At 44.3% G+C, this 13,589-nt stretch overlaps 1 protein-coding gene across 9 annotated transcripts in view; it reads left to right on the forward strand.

The window, feature by feature from the left end:
* Window positions 1-2,808: 2,808 nt before the first annotated feature.
* Window positions 2,809-13,589, forward strand: part of TANC1 (tetratricopeptide repeat, ankyrin repeat and coiled-coil containing 1) — a gene marked incomplete at its 3' end in the record, with an annotated part of 97,169 nt that continues 86,388 nt past the window's right edge. For 3 of the 9 annotated variants that reach the window (XM_082763698.1, XM_082763697.1, XM_082763701.1), the window contains exon 1: window positions 2,923-3,040. Of the gene's footprint in view, window positions 3,041-3,961; window positions 3,997-9,062; window positions 9,184-9,542; window positions 9,683-13,589 lie in introns of those variants that run through there. The other 6 variants (XM_082763693.1, XM_082763696.1, XM_082763694.1 and 3 more) reach the window with 5 other exon arrangements.

Below are 13,589 nucleotides of genomic sequence, written 5' to 3' on the forward strand. Positions count from 1 at the left end.
AATTATATGTAGGGAAGCTAATCAGCTTGGCCCAAATGCAGGGAACAGCTGGATGATTGGACATTTGGGATGGAAAAAGCAAGCCATTTGAGACTGGGAGAGAAAAATACATCATATGAATGTTTCTGCTAACGTTATCAACTGCTGTGCTCATAATGATGGCATTCAGACCACCACTGCTACGTGTCTTTACCTACTGAAACAAACAAACAAACAAACAAAAACAAAAAACTAACTCTAAAACCATTAACATGAGATGGTTATCTAAGTGTAAAAACCACCTAGAGATAATGCTCTGTAGTGGTTACTTTGATACAGCTCATCAGGGTTACCACAGATAGCAATAACCTCAGCTAGCTACACCAAAGTAAAAATATCTGTACTTCATTTCAAACTGGATTTTATGCCAACAGAACTGTTTCAAATTACCTCTTGTGATAGAACAAATCTTCCCTGCTTCTGCAAAAATCTTAAGTGTCAACATTAAAAGCAAGTTGGAATGACTATTGTGCTACTCAGATAAAGTTTTAACAAATTCTTTCAGTAATGCTGAGATCCTTGTCATCAGTTATATTCTGCTCATCTATTTGATGTTTGATTTTAAATCTCGTATTTTAAAAATCATGAAGTGAGCATAAAGATTTTTAAGTAGAGTTCTGCAACTGGGAACTGAGAGATTACTAAGTACCAGTTACTTAAGTAAGTTACTGTCAGACACAGTTGAACTGTTTACACAGACTAAATGCTCAGAGGGATGCACAATGGCAGATTAAAAATAGATACCTGAAATTGCTTTCAACCATCTGCAGCACCCTTCCACCTGGGAATCTTACCTAGCAATTGACCTTTTCCATCAAACACAATTTGTTTTATTGCTGCAGTTTTCAAACCACTATATTAAGATAAATGGTCCTCAGATCTCTTTTACCTTACAGGCTGATCTGAAACAGTGGCAGTTGAGGAGCTGATACATACCTACACATACTTTGCAGACAACAGAAGGGTAGGGAGCATACAAGGGAAGCACCATCCAGTTTTAAGCCACTGTTGCACATATGCTGGTGGTTTCACTAAATATACAGCAGGAGTAGTATTAGGGTTAAAACCTTCAGAACCCTAAACTTCAGAACTGAATCTTTAATTTTTAAATGAAAAAAATCCCGAAATTAATGTCACCAGTCTACTATCTATATAAAAATATGGACAAGTTCATTTCTCATTTTATAACAGAGAAAACACAAATATATACAGGTTTTGATAAAAAGGTTTCAGCATTTATTTTAGCCAGCGTTGCTATATGCTGTTGTTAGTGATCTCCATGTGAAAATAAGTTTCAAATAAATAAATAAAAAAGCAACTACGAATGATTCACATCATCTTATGAAAATATGCAAGAGAAAACAAAACAAAACAAACAAAAACAGAAAACAAGTGCTCAGATTGCAAACTCAAATCTCAGAAGCCAGAAAATGCTCGAGTTAAGGTCTGTTAAAGTTTAAAAAGCTTTTAATGTCAAGCTTTCTTCCATTACAGTAGTTATATATCATAATCACATTTCCCCAGTTATATCGTTGAAGAACTGAATGCTTTAGGACTGCAACTGCATCATCTTCAGCCTTCATTTATTCAGTTCTCTTCTGCACCCCAATTTTTCAGTATCTTGAGAAATGCGACACAGAAACCAGAAAGCATGTCTCAGTGCTTGTTTTACCAAGGGTGTATTCAGAAGTGGTATCGCCTCTGCATATGCTCACTAATCCCTTGTTTATATGTGCAAAGAATGCATGAACTTTTTTTGCTACAGCACCATTCTTGTAGAGTTGCATCACCATTATAGCCCCAAATCCTTTTACAGGTGCAGCTTTCCAAGCCAGAGCATCTCGCCTTCGGCACTGCAGTCACGGACCTCGGTCCTTGTTCCCAAATGCGGTCCTTGTTCCCAAATGAGTCTGCCTGTCTCAAATGCCTCCCATGCCCCAGTTTAACAACTAATTTCACAGAATCACAGAATTTCTAGGTTGGAAGAGGCCTCAAGATCATCGAGTCCAACCTCTGACCTAACGCTAACAGTCCCCACTAAACCATTTCCCTAAGCTCTACATCTAAACATCTTTTAAAGACTTCCAGGGATGGTGACTCCACCACTTCCCTGGGCAGCCTGTTCCAATGCCTAACAACCCTTTCGGTAAATAAGTTCTTCCTATTCATCCTAATTTGGATGCCTCTGAGAAATTTTGTCAGTATCATTTACATTCCACCGATCTTTTTGTCCTTTGCAGATCTTGTCTGCAATCATTTTCAGTGTTGTTTCAGCGCTTTTTATCCAGGCCGTGTCGCAGTACTCAGGAGGTACCCAGCACCTGCACGTTCCCCGGGCGGCACAAGGCAGCCTCCGGGGACGGTCGCTCCGGGGTGCTTCGCGTATTCGGAGCAGAAGCCCCGCAGACCCGAGCCGCATCCGCAAGTTTTCAGCACCCTTAGCCTAGCCGAGGTCGCTGCCGTCCGGGCACCCTGCAAGGGAAAGATGAGGCACAGACGGAACGGAGCGCGCTCAAAAGGCCGCGCACCGGCACCGTCCGCCTGAGCCGAGCTCCCGGCACCCCGCCGCCCGGAGCCGTCGCGCCCGGCGCTGGGGCCGTCGGGGCTGGCGGCCGCCGCCAGTGCCCTGCCCGCCGGGGGGCGCTGCCGTGGGGTGGGCCGCGGGGCCGCGGGGCCGCGGGGCCTGCGCGCTCGGGGCCGGCCCAGGCCTGGCGCCGCCGGCACCCGCCCCGCTGAGCTCTGCTGCGGGCCGCGCCCGCCCGTCCCGCGGGGGCTGCGCCGAGCGGGCCGAGGGCCGAGCCGATCCCGGCCGAGCCGATCCCGCCGCCCCGCCCCGGGCGCTCCCCGCCCCGCGGAGCCGGTCCCGTGCAGAGGCGGGGACTGCGGCCGTCCGCCGGCGGTGAGCTCATCCCGGCGCCGCGCCTGCCTGGCCGCGGAGGAGCCCGGCGGGGGCCGCGCCGCGGGAGCCGTCGGGGAGGCGAGCGGGGCCCGCGCGGCGGAGGTGAGCGCTCGGCGCCCCTGCCCCTGCCCCCCGCGCCCCCGCCCCACGCCGCCGGGTTTGGGCAGCGCCCTTCGCCCGCTCCCTACAGCGGCGCTCGGCGGCGGCCGCGCGAGTCAAACTTTGTGGCCGCGGAGCGCGGCGGGGCCGGGCCGAGGCGGGCGGCGGGGCCGGGGCCGGGGCCGGGGCCGGGGCCGGGGCCGCGCGGGTGGGGGCAGGGAAGGGAGAGGCGCGGCGGGCCCGGAGCGGGGCGAGGCCCGGGGAGCAGCCGGGCAGCCCGGCCTGCGTGCCGGCCGGCGGGGGGAGCAGGAGCCCGGTCCCCGGGAGCGCGCCTGCCGTGCGCTGCTGCCCGCGCCGAGCCCTGAGGGGCGCCCGGGCGAGAGAAGGACGCGGGCGCGGCCGCGCCTGACAGCCGGGCTGCCCCGCGGACGGCAGCGCCGGGCCGGGCCGGGCCGGGCCGTGTGGCGCCGCGGAGCGGTACCGGGGGCCCCGCCCGTGCCCGCCCGGGAGGCGCGGACGCCGCGCGGCTGGGCCGGGCCCCGCGGCCAAGGGCTCTGCCCGGCTCTGCCCGGCCCGGTGCTGCCCGGGCCCCGGCCCCGGCCCCGGCCCCGGCGCCGCGCCTGCCCTCGGCCCGGCGGGCTGCGCTGAGCGCTCGCACAGCCGCGCTGCCCCGGGGTTTCGCAGGGTTGCTCGGTCCGTGCTCGTGGCGTGTCAGAACGCAGCGTGAGCTCGTGTTTCGGACAGCGGTGGCTTAAAAAAGTACCTCGGTGGCCGTGAAATTAAAAAGCACCAGGAAACAGGGATGGGAAATCAGTGTGGTATCTTGCATCCTGCAGAACTTCCTCCCGCGGCTGTTTGATATGCAGCTGCCAGAAATCGGCCTTCTCCTGTTTGCTCTGAGCCAACGCTTAAGTGATGGGAAAGTAGTATCGTGACATTAAATAATGCTAGTAATCGAGGTAAGCGTGAATACAGTTTCTGTTTGTAATTGCTAGTGCAGTGTGTTTAGAGCTTCGTTTATGTGGGCGCGCTAAGGTGCTACTCGTCTCGGTTTCTGGGCTTAGCTAGCCATCGGAATGGTGATAAATGGTGTCGGCTGCAGAGCCGAAACATATTTGGCTAATTGCCAAAGTCGCGCAGCTTCCCATAACAGTCTGTAGGAAAAAGACGTTTTGTGTGTCTAACCACAGTCCTGAAGTTGATGCCATAGCAACTTTGTGATCTGAGCATACACTTTGGAAGACAGCTAAGCAGTCTTAGCAGAATTATTCTGTTCTTCTTTAGCTGAACTTTGTGCTGTCATCAGGATTAAGTCTTTCTTTGAAGATGAAAGATTAATCGACAAGCCTTCAAACTTTCTTGTGTCTAGGAACATCGGCCCGATCTGTTGGGTGTTTGTAATGACACCCATAAACACATCTGCAAATTGAGATTTATAATCATGGCTTTAACCTTAAGATTTGTCTGTAGAGATGCTCTTTTCACTAAATATTAGTATTTCAAGCTCTGTCAGAAGCTAGATCTTCGTGCTTTGTAGAAAGACAGAGGAAGGTCAGTTTTGGATTGCATGTATGACTATGGTTTGAAAAGGATGGGTCAGTTCATGTCTTTTGGCTGCTCCCAGCACCCTAAACTATACTCAGGCCCTGGAGAGTTTGTTTACCACAAAGCTGTGGCAACAGAAAAAGAAAAAAACATATGGCCTTAGAAATGCACATGGCCTTATTTTTCAAAAATGTTTGTAGAGGCAGTGCTGTTATAAAACTGGCTTTTAAATAATATGTAGGGTATAGTTTAACACATGGAGTGGGGAAAAAAAGAGCAAATACAAAAACAGTGCATGATCTTCCCAGTGCCTTTAGTGTTGTATTTAGCTGTAGTTTTAAAAGTGCCTTTTAAAAAAAGTTTGTTTTGGTGGAACCATAAAGTCTCATCTTGTCCTGAAGGGAAGTAAGTAAAGGGGTCATTTGCTCATAAATGCAAAATATCTGGTGCACGGCCTAATATTAATGTGTGAAATGCCTATCCTGTCTCTTTTTACCTTCTCCTTTAAAATTCATTATTTAGCATGACTGATTAAATTCTTTAGTATTTGTTGTGTTTAGGATATTTTTGTAAGGATGTCAGCACACTTACCTGATTAAAATTACTTGTCCAAGTATAAAATATACTGTCGAGATTTTGAGATGCTCCCCGTTCTGTTCTTAGCCTCGCCATCCACTGTCCATTCACTGTCCTGAGGCCAGTACAACGTACCTCGCTGCTCGTGCAGAACGGAGACAGGTTGAAGTACAGGGTCTGTTGCACAGTCTGAACCAGAACACAGGTCTTCTGCCATCCGTTGTTGAGCTTCGGCAAAATACTGCACCTCTGATCTCCTTACTGGAGCAAAAATTTCCCGTTGCTTTCTGTTGTTGTTGTTCTCCTCTTGTCTTCATAAGGAGACTAATCCTGCAGTTTGCCTTGTAGTTATTTCAGGCTTCTGTTCTGTGTAGGTGCTGAATAACTGTAAACCTTGTCAAGCCTGCGTCTTGAAATACATGCAGTGTAGTTCTCATTAGTGTAATGACTTCAACTTTTTAATGTCTTGTTTCTTCAGTCATGTTTTTTGTTTGTTTTTGTTTCCTCCCTTCCACTCGCTGGTAGGAGGCACACTAAGCCGTAGCCTTAAGCCATAAAGGCACTTTGGAACCAGAATACTGCATTTTGCAGTATCTTAATATCTTGGCTTAAGTGCTCAGCCTCTCTGTATAATGTATGGAGATACTCCTGTACCTAAGTGATATTCATGAGAGTCTGGAAGCAGAAGGCTGGGTAACACAAAGCCTCTGTTAGAGGTGTTTCTCCATCACTGGGAGAGGAATTGACTGGGAGGGTTTTTTTTATTTGTTTGTTTGTTTTTTATCAGCTTCCTTAAATTCATGGTTCTGCTTTAAAGTTAGGACTCGTGAATTATCAGTAGAGGCAGATTTTCGTGTTTTAGATTTCTTTTCTAACACTACTCTGTATTTCAAAAAAGTCTCCCCAGACTCCAGACCAGGCCCATGATGCCTTCCTTGCCCTGTGATTAGCGATCCAAGTATTGCTCAAATTCAATTTTTTTTTTCTCTTGTAATTATGCATCACATTCCAGTGTTGTAAGAAATAAAGTATCAAAGAAGAGCATGCAAGGTGAACGTGCAACACGTACCCCCCTGCGTGGGAGGGGGAACAGTTACAGACGTGGGGGGGGGGCTTGAGCAGTGCCCATGCTGGTGGATGCGCCGTGTAACAACAGCAGTGGGTGACTTTGTGACCCAAGTCAGTGGCTTTATTGCTGAACCCTTAACTTCATTTCTTCCCCTTCCCTTCTCTGTGTTCCCCTGTCTAGTTCAGACAAATCTTTAATTAAGATATTCAAGAATTAGCATGGTTGTAACAAAATCTGAAGAATTCCTAAGCAGTCTCTTTGGCGTAATCCTAGCTGCCACCGTGGTTGTTTTTCTAATGCAGAGAGCAAAGCATTCTTGGTCATGTTAAGAAGTCCTGGCTTCTAGTTGAACTTACGACTTCCTCTGTTAAGGTCTTTAATTTTTACATATATTTATAGAATTAGCAAATATTGTCAATACTTGTGTTATCTGTATCTAGTAGCATATGAGGTGCAGTTTCAGAAATGTGTAGGATGAAAGGGTGAGGGTTTGCTGCTTGGTTGCTGTATATTTCATATATTTGGTAATTAATAGTTTTAAAAACAAGATTGTATGTGGGATGGCTGCTGCCTTGTATCCAGGTTGCATATATGGTCTGGGTGGTTGTTTTTTTTTGGGGGGGGTTGGGGTTGCTTTTTTGTGTGTGTGGTTTTCTTTTAGGGGGGAGGTTGATGGGTTGATGTTAGTTTTTATTTTTTTAAGACTTGATCATAGTCTTGGTTAAATCTAGATCCAGCTGGAGAGAAGCTGCAACTTGTTAGCAACACAGGAAACGCCCTCAAAGAAAGTTTTTGATGTGTACGTTAGTGCGTAAATGTGAACTCTGCAGCTACATGGCGGGAGTTAGGCAGTGGGGAACCCTGTTCCACTGAAGTGTGGAATGGTTTGGTTTCTTTCAGTGTTGTATTAGCTTCTGGTGGAACTTTGCTGCTGCGTACTTAATTATATTTAAGTACTAATTATTAAATATCTATGACTTGTCGAAAGCTGGTAGTCATGAGTCAAATTCAGAGCTATTGCACTTAAAATAGCTGTGGTGTTTTAATTGTTGGAAGAGACAGACATGAGATTAAACTTTTTTTTTTAAAACCAGCTTTGTTTCATCTGGAAAAATGTTAGAATTTGAGTAAAGACTACCTTTCTTCTTTCAATCACTTAAAATGAAACTAATCAGTTTCTTTCTTAACAGCTGTCCTTGCCTCTGAATCTCTGTTTCTGCCCAAACTTTAACAAGTTAGGGTTTGAACAACATAAAAGTAAGAATGAATAGAAGCAGAATATGACCTGTGACTTCTGAAACTTAAGTGAAATTTAAGTTGCTAGAGAGCTTAATGTGTGGATTGGTTCTTTCGTTTGTTATGGGGAGGGGGGCTGTTTCTTTTTTTTTTTTTTTTTGTTTTTTTTTTGGTTTTGAACAAGAATGACAAAACATAAAAAAAAAAATCTTAATGTGAATTCTGGAGGGGACTTATTTTTGTGGTTTACACCAGAAATGCCTTTGAGTTGAGTTGATCGTTAATGTGCTTCAGGGTCTATTTTACACTGGGCTGGATTCCCATTGAGGTCAGAAAGGGAGTTTTTTTGCTTAAGTAAGGACAGAGTTTCTGGATTTTTCTACAATATTTGCCTGAAACTGAAAGTTTCAAGAAGGAGGAATGTTACTGCCACAAACTGTAGACATAGTTTTGCTATGACAAAGTAAAATCTTCAGCACTTTCCAAGTACTGATCTCGAATCTTTGTATGCATAAAAGAATTACTTTGAAAAGTTTAAGAAACAATGAAAAGACGTCAGGGGAAAATTCCCCTTTATCCTCAGTTAAGTTATACTTGGCAAAAATGGAATGGAGTAGGAACATTGTGCCTCCTGGCATGAGGTACCTGCCTACTGTCATGATGTACTACCAAGCTAGTGCCCAATTTCAGAGTTCTTGGGAATGCTTAAAGCTCTGGGAAGGCAGAGCTGGTTTGTGTAGGGTTGTCACTTCTTCTGCGTCTAAGCTGTTGCTTGCTTGTGCCACCATGGTGCATTACCAGATGTATTTTCTGTAGGTTTGGAGCAGGTCAATCAACGGGTGATGGAACACTTCCTAAAAATAACTTTACACTCATTCAGTGAAACCAGGCATGGTTTTGAAATCTCGGGGGGAAAAAAATAGTAAAGTGGTGTTTTATTTTTCCTGACCAATAATTCTGCACTTTATGACTAAAAGGCAACGCAGAAAGGAGGGCAAAAGTGACATTGTTAAAGGAGGGCAAAAGTGACATTGTTATTTTGTTCTGTAGAGTTCAAAGTGCTGTAGAAGTCTGCACCAGAGGATTATGCCGCAAGATTTGTTAGAGGGGATTTTTCTTCCCGTGCCTCTACCACGTTCTCCCAGGGCTCTTGCAGCCTCTGCCGTAGCGTTTGCCACCACAGCCCCGTCTGGGGCTTCTCGAGAGAGCTCCTGGTGTTGGCAAAGCGTTCTGCTCAGATGCGTTGTTCCACAGAGAGCTGCTGGCTGTCTCTGAGACATCTAACAGCATCCCTCGATCTGCTAGAAATGACATGCTTCCTTTGTTTTTTATTTTCCTCCTATTTTCACCAGGTCTGCTAATAGGAAAACCAAATGCTTTCTTCCTTGGTGGGACTTGCTTGGTTGAGGGAGAGCTTTAAACGGTCCTCTTCCTTTCTTCAAGTCATAGTTTTTACCAGGACAAATAAAGATTTTTGTCTTTCAAGTTTCTCTTCTATCCACAGGGTTTCAGGCTAAGTGCATTCTTGTTAACTTCAGTCTGCTGCTGTTGCATCTGTTGTCTTCATAAATCAGTGAACTTGGTTCATTTGACTTAAATGGAATGCTTGCAACCATCCCAGTAACTGGCCAAGGTAGAGCAGTACATACTCTCTTGGCAAACTTATGAAGATTACATAGATCTACGATAGTAACGAATAATTAATTTTTAAAGGATACAGGTTTGTATTGTTCCACTAGTTAAATTCTAGTTGTGAAGATTTATTTTTGGGGGGAAGGGTGGGTATGGGACTTGCCTGTGGAGGAAATGCTTTCTGACATTGGCGTTAGAGGCTGTCACTGGTGCTTGTCTATTTAATTACTGAAAGCAATGGGACAACTGTAAAACTTTAATCTATATGGACTTGCCAGGTACTTCATATTTTTGGTAAGAACATGTATGATCTTGTCTACACCAGGGAGTTATTGCAGAATAAGGCAGGGTGTGAATGTGAAGCACTTTTCACCTTGTATAGACAAGCCTTTGATTTTTCTTGCCGGAGCAAACTCTGGGATGTTTCACGTATGTTTTTGTCCCTAGTTTGGGCTCTCTGGTGACCTTACTGCTGACAAGGAATTACATCTAAAGCATGGATCTCATGTGAGTGATTTCAGCAGTCTGCTTCTGTGAAGGGAGTACTCTCTCACAAGAAAGCCTCCAGTCTTCTTACAATCCAGCACGTAAGTCCTTTGTGGTAGATACTGCTTCTCCTCAGTGTTCAAACAGGACTCATTTTAACATTGCAACAAGGGCTCTTAATCCTACTGCATTATACATTAAAATAAAAAGTGCTTTAAGTGAAGAGGAATTGGCAAAACACGGATGTTTGAGTGTTTCCTTGTAGTTCGCGATATAGAGGAATGTCTGAGTGTTACTCATAAAAGAGCATAACCAATTAATTCAAAACAGAGGATTTGCATTTCATAAAAGACAGAAAGGGTAGAATCCCAGGATTTGAGACAGGAAGCAGGGAGGGTAATATTTCTGCTTTGCCACATTCCTATGGGCGAGATTTCAGGAGATAGCTGAGCCAACCTAGCAGTTTGTTGTGATTCCAAGGTGTGGTTCTCCTTCCTGCTGTACCTGCCGTGGGATCCTGCTTTTTCCAATGTCATCTCCGTGGCTCATCCATCCCCTCAGTGCCTTTCAGAAAACACGAAGAAGGTTTTTTAACCTTTCCTGCCAGTTAGCGTGTTGAATCATGTTACTGAGTGTTCAGACAGAACGGGCACAATGCAGCAGGAATGTGCAGCTGCCCTCTTTGGCCATCATGTAAAGACTCACCTGTTAGGACCTTCAACAAACTGTTTTTTGCTTCTCTGAAATAAAACAAAAATAAGACCGCTACCCTCCTTGAAGTATGTTAGGAAGTGCAATGTGCTTAAAAAATACTGAAGACCAAGATACTCAGGAGGAAGAGACGGTATATATAAATGCCTAAGATATATATTGATTCATGTGTCTCCTGGATTCTGTAACTTAATGTCTAGTCTCCATGCAGGCTTGAGAATATTAAAGTAAATTAGCAAACTTGGGAATTTATCTGCTGTGTTACTGCTTTAGGCTCTTTATTATTTTGTTTTAATTTATTTTGTTTTATTTAATTTTAGTTGAATTGTGCTATGTTTATAAGCCTTGCATTCACGTTTATTTCCTGGACTTAGGGTCACTTAGTTGTCTTGCCTTTTTTTTTTTTTTAACCTGTTTGTTAACAGATCCATTTAAGGCAGTTGCATTCTCTGAAAGTAATAATCTTCTGAATTTCATTTCTAGAACAGTTTCTAAGTTTTCCTTGTATTATTTGCCCTGTTTGAGCAGGTGGGCTGGACCAGGTGACCTCCAGAGGTTTCCTCCAGCCTCAGCTACTCTGTGACTCTACCCTACCCAAAGAAGTCTTAGTGAGCGTCATTACTTTTTGTCATTGTGTATTTCAAGTTGTTGCACAGATATCACTCTACATCAGGTAACTGAGGTTAGAAGTTATATATTCTAATGAAAACATCAAAATCTACGTGAAACAAGAGCAATATATTTTAAAAGTCACATTAAAACCTCCAAAAGTATTTACTTAATAGATAATGCTGATCTCTATTTTTAGTCCTGTGAGGCAGGAAGTGTATAATGTGTCCTTTGTATGCACACTTTGGATGGAGCTTTGCATTTGTTTTCTGGCAAAAGTGAGTAGTTGAAATTCTCATCCATTTCAAGATCACAGAATCATAGAATATCCTGAGTTGGAAGGGATCAGTTGGAAGGATCATCAAGTCAAACTCCTGGATCAGATATTTTACAATCAGGTTGCAGAAAACATCCTGTCCTAGAATTTCTGAGTGTAGCTGATATAGAGAGGAAAAAAAATAGATCAGAACGTGCACCTGTATGGGACATAGATGTGCAAGATAAAGACAGACGTGTAGTGTTAGGAGAAAATTATTAATGAAACAGGAGAAAAGAGGCAAATTTTGCTTTTTGAAAGGAAGGAAATGATGAAAATTCCAGGAAAAAGCAGAGAAAAAATTCTGAAAATAATCTGGTGGTGTGGATGAAGAATATAGGTGATCTGGAACTAGATGCGATAAGGAATTGAAATGTAGAAAAAAGCTTTGAGTTGCATCAGCACCATCTTACTGTCACATTAGCGTGGCTTTTTTTCTAAATGTCAAACATACTGGATTCTTTGCAAACTTGGAAAGTAGCTTTGATAAGGAGAAAGCCACCTTTTCTGTATTCTGGCTGTAACTCTGACAACAGAGATTTGTCCATTGCTGGGTTTATCAAAGAGATCTATTGCAGTAGCTGGCCAGGGGTAGGTCAGCTCAAGGCCCCCTGCTTCATGCACAGCGTTACGTGGGGCTCCGGGCCGGGAAGGAGGCAGGGGAGCGCGGCGGCCGTGTGGCCTGCAGAGCAGGCAGCTGCACCAGCAGGACGGCTGCCTGGCCCCTGGCCTCACCAGGTGTGGCCAATGTCACTTCATTAATGCCATCAGTGACTCGAGTGGTGGTGTTTCCACAGTGCATCAGTAGGAGAATCCAGGAATAGGCTTAGCATTGTTTTCAGCATGTATGTGAAAGTTAAACGGCTGGCACAAAAGAGAAACGATGATGTACCTGCTTGGAGAAACCGAAGGGAGTTGTGCCGCCATCTCCTCCTCTTGTAGACTTGCTTCAGTCATGTTTTCAAAGCACAAGTCCCTTAGGGGGCTGTTTGTAAACTACCTCATTTTTTTCCTCTTCTGAGAGATCTTCTCAGCATCTGTAGTGGTCTGGCCAGCTGACATGGTGAAGCCCCTGAAAGGAGTAAGGCTGTGGAGCGGTGACCATTGGCAAGAAGCAGGTATTGGCACACTCAGTTCAGCAGTGTTTTGGCTGGACCCTATCCTGTTGTTGCTGCAGATATGCTTTTCAATAGATAAAAGAAATGATGGAAGAAGCCTTCATTTCTAGACAGTAAACATATATTCTCGTATGATGTCCTACGATGTTTTCCTCTAACTACATGCATCTCTAATCACATACTGCCAGTTTTCACCAGTGCCTGTTTTGGCTTGGTATCAAGCGATTTCATGTAGCATTTGGAGGGAATTTGTCTTCCTTTTTTAAAGGGTTCATCAGTGAGTCTATTACAAATCTTTGGAGTTCAGTGATTTATTTTTTTCATATCAACAGTGGCACCACTGTCAGACCAGATGTGGCAGGTGGCATTTTAGATATACACAACCATCCCACTTCTAGAAGCGCAACTGAAGACCGTCATGCTGCTTGTTTATGTGTAGCCTGGCAGGAGAATCATGGCATTCAATCTGGAGGTGCTTAATGTTATTTCTCTGTTCTTGTTTTGCTTTGCTACTTGGTTATATGCGGACAAAAGAAATGACTATGAGAATTAGCATGTTTGTTGGATCACATGTGTTACTGTAATTGTATACAGAAGAGACCTGTGGAGTTAGATTGATTTGAAGTCACTTTTCTGGGGGGGGCTGTGTGTCTATTGTCTAGATATCTAGAGTGCTGTTTTGAGAACTGCCTTAGCTTACCAGTGAAATTCTCAACACATTACTTACTTTGGCCAAGTCTAATTTTGGAAAAGATGGTCTGTGATTCTTTTTTTTTTTTTTTTTTTTCTTTTTAAGATAAATGATCTTGGTGGTTGGTGTGCTTTGTACCTAAAAAGAAAGTCAATTGTTACTGTTTAGAAGTGGCTCCTTTCCAAGTTCTGAGTTGAAAATGCACATCCTATATATGAAAAGACTCCATGGTAGTACACACAGGCACATAACTTGATAAGTTTGTGGTATTTTTTCTATAGGATTTTTCATCTGTAGTATTTGACAAGTTGAAATTATTAAGCAAGTTGGAAGTGAAGCATAATAGCTTTATCTCCCTCACTGTTGGTTTATCCAGGTGTTTCCTTCTGATGAAGATATTAATTCCCTTTACATGGCATAACTTGTTTCCTCCCCTTGAAGTTTAAAACAGCTGAAATGGAGAAACCAAGCACTATATATGCAAGCTGTAACGTAAAAGCCACAGTAAACAAGCAGAGGGCTGATCAGCTGCAGTAGTTCATTTGTTGAGTTTATGGATTTTA

Source organism: Aythya marila (genome assembly GCF_965140915.1).
Source record: "Aythya marila genome assembly, chromosome: 6".
In the NCBI taxonomy this organism is placed as follows: domain Eukaryota; kingdom Metazoa; phylum Chordata; class Aves; order Anseriformes; family Anatidae; genus Aythya; species Aythya marila.